Source organism: Thunnus thynnus, chromosome 19, assembly GCF_963924715.1.
Source record: "Thunnus thynnus chromosome 19, fThuThy2.1, whole genome shotgun sequence".
In the NCBI taxonomy this organism is placed as follows: domain Eukaryota; kingdom Metazoa; phylum Chordata; class Actinopteri; order Scombriformes; family Scombridae; genus Thunnus; species Thunnus thynnus.
In genome coordinates, this window is record NC_089535.1 from 18,366,714 (window position 1) to 18,385,150 (window position 18,437).

General features: G+C 40.2%; 1 protein-coding gene across 7 annotated transcripts in view; it reads left to right on the plus strand.

Annotated features, from left to right (window-relative positions):
• Positions 1-407: 407 nt before the first annotated feature.
• Positions 408-18,437, plus strand: part of rimbp2a (RIMS binding protein 2a) — a 53,071-nt gene continuing 35,041 nt past the window's right edge. For 4 of the 7 annotated variants that reach the window (XM_067574400.1, XM_067574402.1, XM_067574404.1 and 1 more), the window contains exon 1: positions 7,492-7,708. The gene's annotated coding sequence lies outside the window, so the exon portion shown is untranslated. Of the gene's footprint in view, positions 548-7,491; positions 7,709-18,437 lie in introns of those variants that run through there. The other 3 variants (XM_067574401.1, XM_067574407.1, XM_067574405.1) reach the window with 2 other exon arrangements.

An 18,437-nucleotide genomic window follows, 5' to 3' on the forward strand; every position in this document is an offset into this window, starting at 1 on the left:
ATAATAATTTTCATCTTAAATCCAGTTCTTCATGTCTGTTGATTATTAGCTAATTGCTTCACTACTGCCAATTAATTAACTTGTGTTGCACAATATACTATGAAGAATTGTGGGATACACTTGATTAAGAATATTGATTTGAAACAGTATTAGGAGAAGTGTGCATCAAGTGTGGGTTAAGTATAGCGTGTGTTGGTATATTTCAGACATGAGACACACTTGCCTACTAACAAACGTGCACTTAAGTGCGCAAGACTTCAAGTGTGGGTACTAGGATGGACCCTTAGCCTTGTTATATTTTACATGGTATACTATGAAAACTACTTCTAATGATAATGATATTAATAATACAAGACATGTATAATGTGGATAATTTTTCTCTTATTTATTTTTTGTCTTTCAGTCAAGATATGAGGTTTCATCTCAGCAAGCTACAGGCCACTCAGTTTACAATGTGAGCCACTTTCGCCTGCTAGAAGAGAGAAACCGAGCTCTGAAGCTTGAAGTAGCCGCGCTCCGCCAAGAGAAACAGCAGTATAGAAAACTGGTAAACTTCCTCCTCTCTCCACCCCAGTTCTGTCTGTTTTTTTCCTCACACAGACACACACATAATCTTTGTCTTTACAAACTAATCTTCACACTCTCAATATCTGAGATGACTGTCTATTCCCTGCAAATAACAGATTTTCTGATATCTGTAGTTATGAACACAATATACATACAGAGAACTTATTGAACTTGTATTAGAATTTAGAGAATGGCAGTGAGTGCGCTGCTCTATAGGTCCTGTTGCAGCTTTTATTCTCCAAGGACGCAGCTGTGTATAGCAGGGTGACTCACATGGCCCTATGCACATATACTCCCTCTGCTTGATCTTGGTTATGCAGACATGTGGGCATGTGTAATGTAGTGTAAAATAGATAAGGAGGGGCGTGTGGTATGGTGTCTATTGTACATGGGAGTGTGTTCATGTGTGTGTGTGTGTGTGTGTATGCGTGGGGATGGGGGAGGCTGTATATTTTTGTTTGCACTGTATGTTCGTGCATGTATTTGTGTATTTAGTGAATTTGTCCTTTGGAAGCCTCCACCAGGTGGTCTTGGATGGCAAGGCGTTGAGCTGTTGTCTTGGCAACACGCCCATTTGCAGAAGTGTGGACAGACTGGCAGAGGGGAACTGACAGAGCATAATGGCTGCTTCTGTTATAAGCCTCAATGGCTTGGAATTAGTTTCAGTAAAACAGAGTGAAGCCTACATGCTATAGTCGACATTTATAAACATCTTATTGACAGTGTTCCACTCACTTGAGCTATGATTGACAGTATTGTCACCTTCTCCTCGTCGACACAAGAGAGCATACAAGAGGTCATATTTGAAACACTAGTATGGATAAAACCCATATATGAAAAGTAGATAAAGTATAAATGAAGTCCAGTTTTGTGCCAGTGCCTTCCCACGAACCACCGGGCACTCTCCTTCCATTAGATTAGAAATCATTTATATAACACATTACTCAGCATCATTTTCCCACTTTTACCTGAACATACTAGCACCTCTCTGTGAGAAAAGTGGAATCTATGGCAACCTGCCTAGTGTGAGTTTTTGGGTATCTTCAGCCAAAACTTTGGCACAAACCCTGCCCTGTTGTCTGTCACCACAGCTAACATGCAGTAGTCTGCAACATTACTTGTTAATGTGATGCAATTATTTTGTGTGTGTGTCTATATGTTTTACATACAGTAGATACTGTTGGAAGTAGCCCAGCTGGGTGCCTGGCAGTCTTTTTGGTGTCGTTGCTAACAGCTTCACTCTCACTGACTGCATCGTGGTAATTCATACAAACATAGACTTATCTATGAGTCAGTTAGATTAAGGGTGTTTTCAAACTCTGGTTTCTTTTGTCCCCTTGGTGCGATTTGTTTGGGCAAATCTGAACAATTGTACTAGGGTGCAGACTACAACAACTGCACCAAAACCCTGTAGAGGAAGTGGACTCGGTCCGGTCACAAACATTGTTCTGGGGTGGTTTGTTTGTGGTGGGAAAGTGATGCGATGTTGATCTAGATTTGACCGAACTACAAAGCATACTGCAAGTTTGAGTGGATGACTGAAATCAATAGTTGCTTGCAGTTAGTAGAAAGAATCAAGGTCTGACTTTCACTAGCAATGAAGTACGTTGCCCTCAAACAAAACAAAACGGTTTGAAAGCACTATAAGAGAAGGTCTACACTTTATGAGGATACTGAATGAACAGAAAGAATGGGGCAAAATGTCACTAACACGCTCATGTCCTATTTTTAATGTCACATCCACCAATTTTGATTTTAATGCTGAATTCATTTTTTCTTAGTTTTACTCTTTTTTTTAAAGATAATACAAATAATATAATTAATTTATATTTCATAAATGGTTCTTGATAATTCAAATACATGCCTGGGCTAATGATAGAGGGCAATAGATGGCTTGTAATACATCAAAACACCCATTAGATTGTATATATAAGATCAAGAGATATACTGGTACATACAAACACACACACTGGCGCAGACCAGATGGCTGATTTGCCAGTTAGTTAATCATGGTTTGAATGGATGACTTCAACAAAGCCCATTTCCTAGCTTTTAAGGCTCTATTCTATGTTATTAATATATCAGTAGTCATTAACAAATAACACATTTGGTCACATATTAGCAGCATGACATAGTCTGCCTCTATCTCTGTCACACAGGCACAGAATGGGTCCATATAATAATCAAGAATCTTTCAAGTTATTCTGATGGCGTACATTTTTGTCTGGTGAAAAATTAAACTATCCCAGAAAAAAACTGGTGCATTCTCTGTGTTGCTGTCAGTCCATTCACTCTGTGTCCCTGGGTTGGCTCCATGAAGGGAGGGGAATGTAGTGGCATGTGTTATGACCTTTCATCTTTTAGTGGTGGACACTGGCTCCCTCCAGCTATATCGTGTTGAAACGGTTTGCATGCCCATTTCGTCATAGGGCAATAAGGCAATAGTGTTGAGTTGAAGGGCTAGTTGAGGGGCCAGACTGACTAAGGGCAATTTAAAGACCTCCATGGATCAGGGTCTTCAGGAAAGAGTGACCACACCCAGATCAGGGAAACTGGGGGCCCCCTCCTGAAGCCATATGAAGCTATAGCTCATGTAGCTATGTAGAATAGGTGTCAGTCAGTTTCCCTGTAGAGTTGTTTAGACCACTTTGATGGGAAATGGTTGTGACTAAAGTGTTGATTATTTTTAATCAAGTATTAAATTTTATTTTTTTCTGTTATATAGTTAGATGAGCTAAATGCCAAAAATCCACCACCTCATACTTTTGCATTTAACACTTGTTGCGTCATTGAGGATGAATTTCAATGGGCACTGCAGTTATATTCTTGTATCTCTTTCTGTTCTCCTATTTAATTTATTATTTTGCTAAATGGCAAGAAGACATACTGAGAAGGTAGACTGCTTCCTAGGAAAAAAAACAACAACAACAAAAAGCCTCTGAACGGTTGCCTGGAAACAATCAGTGATGGACAGTTGGAGAAAAGTACCCTAGGTGAGGGATGACCTTCTGTGTGCTGTGTGGCTGCTGCTAAAAGGCCACAGCTGTCTTCCTGGACACCATCCCTATGGCAACGATTGTGTACCGCTAGCAGCTGGCCCACTCAGATGATAGTCCTCATGATGATACAGGCTTCCCAGTGTGAAGAAGAACAACAACAATCAACAACCCCTAATAGCCGGGCAGCTGGGTCAGTCTCTCTCAGCTGACCTAGTAATCTCCATTTTAACGCCCTCTAATTAAAGATGTTCAGACAAACCAGGGTTAATAATAGTCCAGTGTAATGTGACACAATTTAGCTGAAACAATATTGCCACCGCCCAGAGGATATTCAGAAAATTCCCATTGTTTTGACTCACTCTGCTGTTTTCACAACTGATATTAGACAGGCTGTGTTTAGACAGAGGTTTCTATTCTTTCCTTAATTGAATTTATCTCAGACAATGTTCTTTCGGATGGCTCAAATTGTCTCTATTTAACTACATTATCCTCTTTTCCCAGTCCATTTCCCTGTCCATTCTTTGTCTTCATGTACTTAAGTAAAACTATAGAGAGCTAAAGCAAAGCTCAGTAAGCTTTACCCTTTAGAAGAAATGGTCAGAAAAGAAGAAGAAAACATGCATGAACAAAGCTATTAAACAAATGCTTTGTAGATTTTGCTTCCTCACGTGTCCCCCAACTCATTTTCCTGCATCTAGCCCTATCTGTTTGCATCTTATGTGCTTTTTAAAAACATTTCCATTAGCTAGTTTTTTCCCCTTACATCTACTCTCTTCTCTTACCCCTCACTCTTTCTCCTATAACTTCCAAACCCTTTTGCCCCCTCTCTCCCCTCTGTCTACATTTGTCCTCCCTTCTGTCTCCATCAGTTTTCTTCTCCCCTCCTACTTCCTGTCCTAACCTCCTTAGCTCCCACACCCAGACAGAGGGGTTGACTGAGGCCAAAGGTCTGTGCAGCTTCATGCCTGCAGTAATCTAAGCAGATCTGATGTATATCAGGGAGGGCTAGGCCAGAACCAGAATCAAATTTCAGACATTTTCTGAGTGTTCAATGCAGACACAAATTTTGAAATGAGTTATACTTTCTTCGTGCCAGTGAGTGGATCACATTTATATGCAAACACCAATGTCATTTATGTTTTCTCTGTGGTTAGTATTGCTTATAAAACATCAAAAGTCAAAGCCACAATCAGAGGCTGCGACTATTTTCACTTTTGCCATTACTATATACCGTGAGGTTTTTCTGGCGGAAGTGAACAAACGAATCCTAAAATCTTAAATTAAAAAAAAAAATTAAACTACTCATTGCGACCTTATTAAGTCATTTACAGTGTATATATTTCTAGATTTAAATTGGTCCTGAATATAAATGTCTTTCCATACTGCACTAGTGGCAATCGCTCATACTCCATCTAACGACATTATTGATGTAAAGAACCTCACAATGCTGCTTGCACAACAACTACTGCTTTCAGTGTTCTTTTATTCAGAGCTAACTATAGAAATAGCAGAGCAAAAACCTGTCAATAATGGTAAAATTGTGTTAATCTGAGAGATACAGAGACAGAGAGCTATGCAAATGTGCAGCATGATTTCAGAACATACATTGAATCAAATGTCCGAAACAAATTAGCGGTCCATCTTGTGGGAGCATGGAAGTATATCACCCTTAAAACTGGAGGGGGAAAATAAATTCAGTTGCATTAGAAGGAAAATGTGCTAAAAATATGGCTCTGTCAAAATGTAGGGCCCTCCTGGATTAATTGAAAATCCCCTTAACTGGATTAAATCATTTTAGGGCCTAACAGTGGTATACCCACACTCACACTGACACATGCATGCACATGCATGAGCCCCCACACATAAGCTGATGTCAATATGATATAATTACTCATTGTGACAAGGCAGTGTAGGCAGTGTGATAGCAAGTTTGTTCTGTGTTGTAGTTAAGGGCTAAAAGCTGTGAAACTGTGAGGATTAGTGCTGGAAGAGACAGAAAATGGAATAATTGGTTGCATGGGGATAAAATTTAACCCCACATTCTATGCATGTAGAATATCTATCCAACACTTTGGCACAAACTAAAATATCACAACATCCACTACATGGATTGGCACAAAATTTTGTGCAGGCATTCATGGTTCCCAGACAATGAATCTTAATGACTTAAATGATTCCCTGATTTCATCTAGCACCACCATGAGGTTCACATATGTGGCTTTGAGTCAAGACAACTACTGGATAGAATGACATGAAATTTGGTTGATACAGTCATGTCCCCGTCAGGATGAATTTTATTGATGCCAAAACCATTCATAGACTTTGGCCTATGACTAAATACCTGCAAAATTAATGACATCCCCATCAACCTCAGCCATATCTTGTGTTTAGGGCTAATTAGCATGCTAACACGCTAAACTAAGATAGTGAACATGGTAGAGATTAAACCTGCTTTACAGCAGCATGGTAGCATTGTCACTGTAAAAATGTTAGCATGCCAACATTAGCATTTAGCTCAAAGCACTGCTGTGTTTAAGCACAGTAGGTCCAGTCTCATCGAGCCACTAGCATGCAACCATAATACACTTTCTCCCTGTTCATCTGTATGCTCAGTTTGTTCCAAACAGGCATGTTTTTGCAAAGATAATGGTGAATATGGTGCTACAACCTTATCCCTAACACAAACTTTACTATTTTTCTATCAGTCATTACATGCATGTAATTAGATGACTAAGCAAAATTAAAATTACATCACAGATTTTGACTTTTTCCTCAATAATTAAATCCTATGATCAAATGTAAAGTATTCTAAACAGCTCAACTCTAAACAACCTCTGAAATCCTTTCTTTACAGAGCACTTAGAAGAAAATATTAAGCTGGGGTAAGGTAGAGGTAGCCTATCGTAATTTGTGTCACTTCTGCTGAAAAACAGAGTAATGGAGCAACAGAATACTCATTAAATGTTATATTGTCACCATTGTGATACCACAAATATACAAAGATTTAAATGTGTCAACAAAGAACAGAATAGAATAGACTTGTTAGACATGTTATTCCCAAGTCCACCAACCATACATTATAAAGTGTATTAAATATGCAAGCAAAAAACATTGCACTTTGACTGCAAACATATACCTTGTTACATTCATTTGAAAGAAAATGAAAGTGCTGAGAACCACTCTAAAGGACCTGTGAGATCCCAGTTACTTTAAAACACACTGTAAAAGTAAACAATAATGCACAAACATTATACTCACTACAAATGTGCCTTCTTTCTATAATCTGATGGCAGGCCTTTACACAGTGATGAATACAAAACTTACCAGCTAAAGCTATAATTAATACCACAAACACAAGATGTGTTCATAAGCAAAAGTGGCATCAATCAAGACCCTGTTCAATTAGTGTCGCGGGTGAAGACATGAATTGGGGAGCAGAGGAGAGGAGAGGAGGGGAGGGTCTATACGACAGCAGCCAGCATCACGCAGGCTGCTGTCATCACAGTCAATTTGGCAGACAGCTAGGCAGGAAGGTCCAGACTGTGGTTGTACGGGGCAGTCTTCCAACAAACCATCTTTATTTGTATCCCAGACTCCAAGATGTCTGTTTCCTGTTGCCAATGATACCTCACCTCCAAACAGTAGCCCTACTGATGTAGCTGATGGTTGTAGCAGTGGAGCTGGCTGATTAATTCAACAGAGTGGATTTCCGCAGCTCACTGCACACGCGTGCAGAGCGAGAGAGAAAGGGGGAAATTGAGCAGAGGAAGAGAGAGAGAGAGAGAAAGAGAAAGAGAGAGAGAGAGCGTGGAAGAGAAAAGGAGAAAATGATGGAAGAAGTGTGTTAAGGAGGAGGGTCTTCGGGGGTGGGGAGAGAGTGAGAGGAAAGGGAGAATAGGAAAGAGAGAGTGTGTGGAGAGGGGGCGGAGGAAAGAGAGGAGGAGGAGGAGAGAGAGAGAGAGAGAGAGACACGCAGGCCCCGGAGCTGCTACTGATGCTGATGCTGCTGCTGCTGCTGCTGCAGCCGTTTGACAATTCCCCACCCAGAGAGAGCAGGGAAGAAGGGAGGAGATCAGAGGAAGGAGGAAGAAGGAGTAAGCGACACCTCAGTCAAGATGCTCCTGTGCTAGACAACACGCACGGTAAATACTAATCCTTTATCACCAATCTGATCCCTCTTTACTGCTGCTGTATATCTACCGTCTTTGCATCACTGGCTCGAGTGTGTTAGTGTTTGATTTAGCTCTGTTGAGGTCCTATATATAGTGCACAGGGTTAGCATAGCTAAGCAGCTGGGGAAAAAACCTGTCTGTGCAGCTGCTGCAGGAGGAGACAGACATCCAGAGAGGTGGAAGGGAGCTGAGGATTTGTACATTGTGTATTTTGTGGGACTTAATGAGGGAAAAACCAACATCCAGCTTCCTCTGTTTCTTGACTGAAGCAGAGCCACCTGTTTGGAGATGTGTGGGTGTGTGTGGTGTGTGTTCAGGGGTGGGGGTGGGGTTTACTGTGTGTAGGGGGGGGGGGGGGGGGGGTGTATTTGTGGCTTGGAAAGTGCGTGTGAGAATGTGTGCGTGCATGGGTTTTGCAGATATTGTCAAATTCTGAATCTAATTTTTTTCATTGTGCGTGTGCTCATGTAAGCTTTATTATTTGTAAAATAACATATGTAGACACATGTTCACATGATCATTTAGACACACTGGGAGAGAGACAAATGTGTGGTGCTTTGTCAAACAAATTGATTTTGTGTGTGCCTGCGCGTGTTGAGTGTGTGTGCTTTGGCGTTATCGGCTCTGGTAACCTGAGCTTTTCCTGGTTCCTGCCTGCTGTGGGGTTGCCAGGTGTCGGTGATGAATATTAACCCACTCGTGGCTGATTGACACTTTCTCTCCGCCAGTCGTTTATCCTCATGAGGCAAAGTCTCTTTCTAAATGTGTTTGTGTATGTGTGCCTGGCAAGATGGTATACCATATACAGTTATCAATTTATTAGACACACCTACAGTAGTATAAACGAATGCAGTCTAATACAACAGCCCTGCAATAAATCCCACCTTGTTTTAGAGAAGTGTTGATTCAACTTCATGGTCATTTTGGAGGCTGTAGTTTGTGGTGCTGTTGAATTTTAGAAAGCTGTTTCTAATATTTTGTCCATCTAATTTATATCAATGAGGGTAGACAAAATATTAGGGATTATTCTCCCTAAAACATCCTCATTTAAATTAGATTACATTACCAATAATAAGCATTGCTGAATTCCGCTCAAACTCACTGTCCTATCTTATAGTTAAAAAACATTTTGCTTCTTGTTTGGTAGAAGATTTTTTCATAGGAACACCTGTTTGAGAGGTGTTTAGCACTGCAAATCTGTCAAACCTCTGAAGAGCTGATTACGCTACCAATCAATCATTTGTGAAAACGTTTCAAGAGGCTTGGACAGCAAGTGACGTTGAACAACGACAACAACGGGGCAATGGGATTAATTTAAAGTTTTGGTCACTGTTAAATTGGAAAAACTTTTGTAACAAATGAAAACTTTAGAGTGTCTCTTCTCATGTCTCATTATAATCCGTTAATGGTAAGAAAACGCAGCCCTATCATATTTTGTGCACGCAGTATGTGTGACATTTTGCAGACATCCATCTACTTGATGACAAGAATGGAAGAGAGATTTCACTAGAGCTGGAACAATTAATCGATTAATCACTTGTTACAAAATGAATCAGCTATTTTAATAATCGAATAATCGTTTTAGTCAGTTTCCAGCAAAAGATGTCAAAATGCATCCGTCAAATGTGACTGTCTGATGCTTTTGTTTGTCTTATATGAAAATAAACTGTAGATACTTTGTGATTTGGGACTTTTGGTCAAATAAAACAACACTTTTGAATATGTTAACTTAGGTTTTGGGAAATTGTGATGACATTTTCACTTTTTTTGGACATTTTATAGACTAAAAGATTGATTGATTAACTGAGAAAATAATCAGCAGATTAATCAAATCAAAGCTATTACCATACTGCCAATCACGCAATAATTGCTTTAATTTATCTCTTGGATGCTGGTGAGTTACACACTCGAGACAACTGTGTGTGTCTATTCATATGTGTGTGTGTGTGTGTGTGTGTGTTAGAATATATATAGTTCAAATGCCTGCGCCATGCATATGTTTGAATATGTGGCTGTGTGGGTGGGTGAGAGACCAAAGGAGAAATATGGCAGAGGAGAGAGAAAGAATTGGTGCACAGACGGCTCTGCTGAAGTCTCATTTTGCAGCATTTTGCTTTGTATGAGTGGTGTCACTTTCTCTCATCGTCTCTCTCCCTGTCTACCCTCTTTTATCTATCCGTCTCCTTTCTCGTTACACTGTGACGGTACAAAAATCAAGCTGTAGAATTGATGGGCTTAAATCTTACATACTCTCCTAATCTTGCTCCTCTTCTTCCACTTCTTCATCTCCATGCGGCAGACTGGTTGACTGTGCCAGCTGACGTTCAGTTGGGTGCCAGAGGGCGAGAGGGAGAGGAGAGAGGGAGGGGGGAGGGAAGAAGATGGGAGAAATGAAACTTGTGTTTTCAGTCTCATGGCTGATTTCCTTGCTCCTCTCTTGAGATTATCAGCGAGTCTGGCAGCCAAAAGACAGCCTCCTTGACTAATCAAAATGTTCTTCAGGACATACAGGCACTGCAATAATCCCTGAACAGTGGCATTAAGGGTGTGGCAGCAGCACATATGAATAAACACACATGAACGTCCATGTGGAGACAGAGTTAGCCTGCGCAAGCATTCGTACGGTTGCGGAGTTGTACATCAGCAAATCTTTATGTACTTTACATACACGCACACACACACACATTTCCACATTTATTCCGGATTACATGCCTTCATACACACTCCCACACATATTCACTGTGTTTTTAAGAGCGTATCCATGCATGCTTACACTTACTATACTTTGCATCTCTGCTGCACATCATATATACTGTATAGTCTATTCTATGCTGGTATTATGTTCATGTGATTTTTGTACTATTTTATTTCTTAGTGTGCATACTCACTGTGATTCTTTGGTGTACTAAGTGTTTATTCATCCAGCAGGTTAAAATGGCAAATAAATGAGACAGCTTCTGTTTGCAATGGTTGTATTCAGGTTTATATTCAGACAATTCAAAGGGCATCAGATATGTTGGATATGATAGTTCATTGCTACTTTTTATCATCCTGACACTCCATACCTGAAAGAGAACAGTTTCTATAGCAACCCCGTCATCCCCTCCCCTTACCCTTTCCTCACTTGTGCGTGTATGCGTGTATATGTGTGCACGCAACACGTGTAGCTCCTGAACGCGAGGCTGAATACGAGTGAGCGCTGTATTGATCACTAGCATACACTGTGATGATTGATGTCATTTAGCCGGCGGGGGGAAGCAGAGAGTGAAATAATAAAGGAACATTTCCTCCTCACATTTCCTGGCAGCTTTTCAAGATATATAGAAGTTATATTAAAGGAAAGACAGAGAACACTGCAGAGGGGGGAAAAGCAAAAGGAGGAGGGTGGGGCAAAAGAGGGAAAGTGAGAGGAAGGAGATGTCAGTGGATGTCTGATTGGAGTCAAAACACAAATACGGCTGAATAAAAACTAATTTATCTTGTCATACAGGTGATGTGATTGCTCCTTTTCAAATGATTTCACAAAATAAATGGGTGCAGATGGGTGTTTGATTTGCCATCTACATCATCTTACTTAGTATCGGTTAAGGACAAGTGTAGAGTCTTCTGGATGACATCACTAAAAGCATCCATAACCCCCGAACCAAATTATATGATGTTGTTCATAGTTTCGGCACACATGAAGATAGTGTAGCAGCTCAAAGTGCCCTTTCAAAAGCTTCATTTTTTGGCCTATTTGATTCTGTATCGCTACATAATCTCACCACGACACCGCCAGGCTAGGTAAGCCCTTTAGCAAAAGACACATGCTGATAGAAGGCCTGTTAATTCCACATCACTAATCATCTCCCACTGTCCCCTGTAATTTCTAGGTTGTCTTCTCTATCCCTTTCCCCCCCCATTTTTGTCCTTCTCCATAGGCTCCTTTCTCATGCTATCACACTTTTCTCTCAGTCTGTTCTCTCTGTTCCTCTAAATAACTTCTTGATTACCTTCTCTTAGCTAAATTGTAACTGTCGTGTACTGTCTGTCTTTCTCTCCCTTCTATCAGCCCTTCTGTTCTCCTCTCCTCTCTTTCTTTCAGTCGCCCAGTGTTTTGTGTCTGGAAGGGCTTGAATGATTAAACATAGGACAGAAGCCTTCAGTGGACTAAACACCAAGGGCAACTAGATGGAGAGAAGGATGGAGAGAGAGAGAGATGAGTACACAATGTCAGACAGACCAGCCTGTTCAGATACAGATGACATGACAGGACCTGTGCTCCTGTAACTGTCACCTATTGCTCTGTGCCACTGAGTCTCGCTCACTTGAGACCTAAAACTCGGCCATATGCATCTGCCGTGCAGTGTTGCAGGAGCCATTATAGGTTTCTCCACTATTGTATCATTGAATATCCTGAAAAAATTCAAGCACAAATACAGGAGATACAAATAGATCTGTTGTTGCGTGCAGTAAAATTACACCTGGGAGAACCTTTTTTGTACCCAAACAGAAAACTAGGCTATGCTGTTTCTCTACAAGTGAGTGTTTTTAAATTCCAAGTTCTCATTGTTCAGTTCATTTGATGGGACCTTCTCCAGACAACTGTAAGCTTGATGAGACAGATGTATACAAGAAATCGAACTGATGCTTTGCATGTTTGGTGCAAAGGCTAAAAAGGTATTCTAGTGTACTCTAATGCAGCTGCATTGTTGCTTTTTTCTCACAAGAAGAACCATTTGGTAGCTTTTACACTACTAATGTAGCATATAAAATTTAGTTATATAGCCTTTGATGATCCATCTCCCTCATTTTAAGTCGAGTCCTGGGAACACCAGAGACTTTAAGTTCAGAAACAAGTCAGAAATGTACTCAGTGGCTTCACTGTGTACTGCCTGGTACGGTAAAAACTATAAATTTTATAATGAATTCTAAACTCCACCTGCAGCCAATGGAAAGCGGCCAGCACTGGAGTAATGCGCTCCCTGTGCTTTGTCTCTCTTAGAAGACAGTCTGCAGTATTTTGAGGCATCAGCTGATGAATATAAAATGCAAGTTTTGCACTGTTAAGCATTGCAAAAGTAAGTTTAGTTTGTCCTTGCATCCCCTTATTTGTTGACACGCATAGTAACTGTCACAGACGGACTGGGACTAAAAAATGGCCCTGGACCCTGGCCCTGGCCCACAGAGCGACTGGCCCACCAGGATTTCTCCTGGTGGCTAGTCTGACTATGGTAGCTGCTATTTAAGATAGAAATGTATGAATCCAGATTGTAATCCTCCACAGAAACCAGTGGCGAGGAAACCTCTCTCTGCTAACGTTCTGTCAGTGTATTTCTAGCATACTGTACATTTTAGCAACTATGCAATGAGGTCAGATGTAAATTATTTAGTACTTGTGCAGTATGTTTTGCTGGAGATTGGGGTCATGCAAGTGTGTATTTGTGGGTTGTGTGTGTGTCTGAATGTGAACATATAGAAGCGTGCGTGGGTGTATCCCTGGCCGGGTGTTGTTTGTGTGTGTGTGAGAGAGTTTTATGGATTTGTGTGTGCTTGAGAATTTTTATGCAGGCTTGTGCATGTCCATGTGTTTTTTTGTGTGTGTGTGTGTGTGTGTGTGTGTGTGTGTGCGCGCACTTGTGTATGAAGGTCCATCCAAGCATTATGTGAGCATGAACGTCCATCCAAGCACATGTAATCCCTAACCAGCTCTTGGGCTCCTCATTAGCATTACACTGATCTTCCTCAGAACTTATTTTCCAGCCCTCTGATATTCTCTGTGTGGCTCGAGGGAACAATAGGTCTTGTTCACATCAAATGTGTTATGTCATCAATGTGACTGGAAGCTTTGCTGCCCACGTCATGGGAGTCCTATTTCACTCTCACTGCCTGCTCCCACAATATGTACATAGGCTACAGCACGCACACACTTCACTGTGCACACTCCCATGCCCTAATATTCCCTGTGGGGCATGGGGTGTATTCTCAAGAGAAGCCAGTGTTTTCCCCGGAGGGTCCTACATATACAGTACAGCTGCAGCACCTCTACACATCACTCAAGTACACAGTCAAAGTTAATATGCACACATGGGCACTCTCTTTCTCTGGTCCTGTTCAGACCTCTTCCAGATAGGATCCAGATCCAACTGGGGCAGATTGCAGTTCACATCTGGAATCATAGTGTGTCTAAAATGTGTGAATGATGTCTACTGCTACTAACATAAAAAGCCCCATAACACTGTGATTTTAGGCTGACCCAGATGAAAGTTAACAATAAGATCTTTGGTCGTCAAACAAAAACAGTGGTTTTAGATCGCATTGGGAGACAAGGCCATCGTCCATGATGTAGAGCTCCGGCGACCAAATTCTTACAGTGTCAGAAATTTAGGACTGAATCTCAGACTGTTGTTACAACCCATTTTTTAATAACGAACCAACCAGAATACGATGTGAGATTATGCAGAATCCACAATCGTTACTCGGGCACAGATTGCGATCAAGACTTAGATCCATCTTGCACAGTGTGATATTCAATTAACTTGTAAGATTGTTGTTAAGATTGCACAGTCTATTGGCACCTTGAGGCTGGAACTAAGAAATATTTAAATCAATGTTCAATCTGTCCATTGTATTTGTGATCAATCAGTTAAATGTTTAGTCTGTAAAATGGCAGAAAATACTGAACAATGCCCACCACAAGATTCAAGAACGTAATGGGACATCTTCAGATTGCTTGTTTACTCTGACCAACAGTCCAAAACCCAAAGATGCATTGTACAGTGATAGATAACAGATAAATTGAGCAAATCCTCACATTTGAGAAGCTAGATTGTTTATCAAAAACATTGATTGACTAATCGCTTAATCTCTGAATTTTTTCAGTACTACTATGCCCACTACAGCTTGATAAGAGGACAGACACAACCATTTGGCATTTTGTCTCAGTTGTTTGACATGTAGAAATCAGTTGTGCTTTGGTTTTATGTGGTCATATGCATCCATGAGCACCTTGAATGTGGCTAAGCAATCATATCACAATGCATTCTTAACATGTTTCTGGTATCTTGCTGTTGGCCCACCCAAGAAGCCTCTCAAAAATGCTTCATGAAAATGAATGAAATAGATAAATAAGTAAATAAATAGTAAAGAAGTCACATAGTCATTATAAGACTAGGACTTATTAGACTCAAAAACAAACAATAAAACACCATAAACTGAATAACACATATGTATACAACGCATGCACAAGCACAAACATTCTAACTAAGCTGAGCCCAGATGAATAACAGGAGAAGTGACAGAGGAGGTCGGAGAGTGAGGTGAATGAGGATGTGTGTTACGTGGAAGAGAAGTTAATCTCTCCTGACGGTAGCGCCGGCCTTTCCCTGCTGCTCTTCTGTCTTCTCTCCTCCATAAAACTCTGGATTGTCTCCTGCTCTGTGAGACACAGGCAGTGGAATTCACACGCACACACGCACTAAAACACATACACTAGAGCACGCAAGACAGGATATAGAGAAAACAGGGCGTTAAAAGAAAACACTTAGCTGCTTGATTTTTCCTCAAGAGGAGAGGTGAGCAAAATCTAAACTATATATCCCAGAAGGCTCTTTATCTGTGCACAGATTTGAGTATTTGAACACTTCATTCCTTAAAATAAATAACTCCCATAAAATCTTAGAGTATGTTCCCCCTACTTAGCACAAACGACTTAATTCCTTCCCTGTAAGAAGATTTTGGATGTACATAAAATTTCTCCTGCCACATTGACATAATATAGTCTTTTGGGCTTGAGATATTGTTAATATTAAATGTCTGTGACTGCGTAGGCTGGGTTTCCATTCAAGCTCCAGTTGATCCACATTATTAAATCTGCAGGAGTGACTCACGTCTTTCATAGTCCGACATCTTTTAAACCTTTATTTACTTATCCACTAACAACAGGGGGGGTTACCTCAAATTATATGTCATGAGAACTCACGGTTTTAACTTGATGTGTGTGTGTGTGTCTGTGTGTGTGTTTATTACATGAGGTAATTCTTGCCACATGAATAATTTTTTAGGGGTTTTTTAATCCTTAAGATTCAGATGAGAGGTCTGGAGCACTGTGGGTGCACAAGAGCTTAAGGCTAATGTATGCCTGGAGATGCTAGTTATGCAACTCATTCATGCTTGCATGCACATACGCAGACACACACACTCAAACTCATGCTTCACTATATCGGCATTACTCACTGCCATCTGCGTCTCCACTTTGACTCGCAGGTCTAAAGGCTGTGACATACATACAGTATATGTGTTCACACATAAACACGTAAGTGTACACATACACACATGCTACCATCAAAACCAGATTAGCCACTCATTTATGTTTTATGAATGAGGCACCTGTAGAGACACATTAGTGGCATAGGTTAGAGGAATGACATTAAAGACCACTCATAATGCTTTGAAACTGACACATAAAGGGGAATATTTTAATAGCGTGTTGATGAATTATATATATATTATATATAATATAGTAACAGTTAGTATGAACTTCATGGATATATATATATATATATATATATATATATATATATATATATAAAAGATATTTTTGGTGCTATATATATATATATATATATATATATGAATGATATATATGATGATATATATATATATATTTAAATAAACAGTAATACTAACAGCACTTCATGAGGAATGCAAAAGGTTGCAATCCAAATCTTAAGGGTGGATTTTTCAAATAAAATGGCACACATGAACATCACATGACTGAAAGGTTAACAGAAACCATGGATTGCGAATGTACCGTGCAGCTATTATATAGCAGTTGCTCAGGTGTCATGCACATGTTGTAAACCAGAGGTAATGGACAGTATTAACAACATTATAAATGATTGATCTCAAAATGCTCTTGAGACTTGCAACAGTCTGCCAAGGAGGCCACTGTTTGGCTGAAGATCAAGTGGGACTGAAGTTGCACATTCTCTTGTGAAAAGACAAACCCCTAGTAAGCCCTTCATAGGACAAAGTCTGTGTTATATATGTCATATTTTATGCTGTAGTGAAGTCTTTGCTAATGTTACACAATAAATCTCCAGAATGTGCCTCATTTTCATAACCAATTCCTTAAGCGGGGATGTATAGTGCCAATATACAGCTTCCTTAAAGGGGACCTATTATGCTTTTCCTTATTTTCAGTCATATATATGTAATGTTACAATGTCAGATGTAAATGTGGCCAAAGTGTCAAATAATGAGGTAAACGTATGTAGAAGTAATCCCTGTGAGCAAAAAACACCGGCTTCAGACTGCTTTGAGTGCTCAGTTTCCACTGTTTTTTTCTACCTTCAGCCAGGGCTGACTCCCAGTCAGCTCATGACGGATTTCTTTATATGGTCATCTGCTCCACGCACAGTGCACGAGTTCACTGCTCCGCTTCGCTAACATTATGGCATTTTTCCATTGTTTTGGAGGTAGTCAAGCTGAGCCATGACTCGAATTGAGCTGGCACACTGTGATTGTTTTTCCATTACACAGCAGGGCAAAGTTTGAATAAGTTGTTTACCTGTTGGAAGAATGCTGGTCATCTGCAGCTCTTCATCAAACATCTCACTGTGGCTGTTTCTGCTTGCACTATTCCTCCCTGCATTATTTTTAACTGATACGCTGAACAAATAGCTCCAAATATGTCCATATCTTGTTGTATTGATTGTTATTGGTTTTTATTGCCGCTAATGAAACTCACTTCTTGTAATTACTCCCATTATTTACTCATTTAAAAGCTTTTAATATAAAGCAGTAAAGCAGGAAATGTTGACTTTACATCAGCAGTGACTTAACAGACTGGCTGCCCCTATGGATGTGTAAAGAGAACTGGATACAGCATCGGAGGCGCAGTCCCGTTCATTTCTGTTGCTCAGCGGCGCATGAAGCAAAAATCTTCTGATTTAGCCCTCAGCTAACTTGAATACAGCTCTTCTAGACTTTCAAAATGTTATTTGACTGAATGGATCAAATTCTGATGGTGAAATTAGTCATTTTGTGGGGTTGTGATGCTCAAAAATGCATCCACTGATTTACAGATGTCTCTTTTACAATGTAAGTCTATGGGAAAAAGTCATTTTGGGCCAGTGTGCATCACGTGATGGACGTGGAAGTTGTAATTATATGGTTTTGCCACTATGTCATATTGGCTTCAAATTGACCCTGGGGGCTTGGTTGCCCCTCAGCATATTTCTGGAAAGCTGGCCAATCAGAACAGAGTGGGCTCATTGGGAGCGGGACCTTAAAGAGACAGGAGCTAAGACTGCCTGTTAAGAGACAGAGGCTGAACTCAAGGGCTGCATAAAGGGCTAGTATCAGATAAATAAGGGGCTTTTTGAACTGTGAATCATGCAAAGCTACTTTAGTGGAATCCAAAAATAAATATATATAGCTGTAAATGAGCATAATAGGTGCCCTTTAAAGTTAAAATCAACCTTGAGAGTATGTCCTCTTTTGGATGCATTCTGTTGATATTTGGCTTGTAATCTTAAATGACTTGTGATTTTGGATGTTTTATTCTTTTAACACATTTTTTATAACACTGCCAACTATTTTCAAACTATATGTGTTTTTAAGATTGATTCTTTCCCCTCCAGTCAGCCACTTGTTTCTTTTTTTCAGTATGGTATGGGTCACAAAATGTGCTATAGGTGGGTGATCCATCACTGTA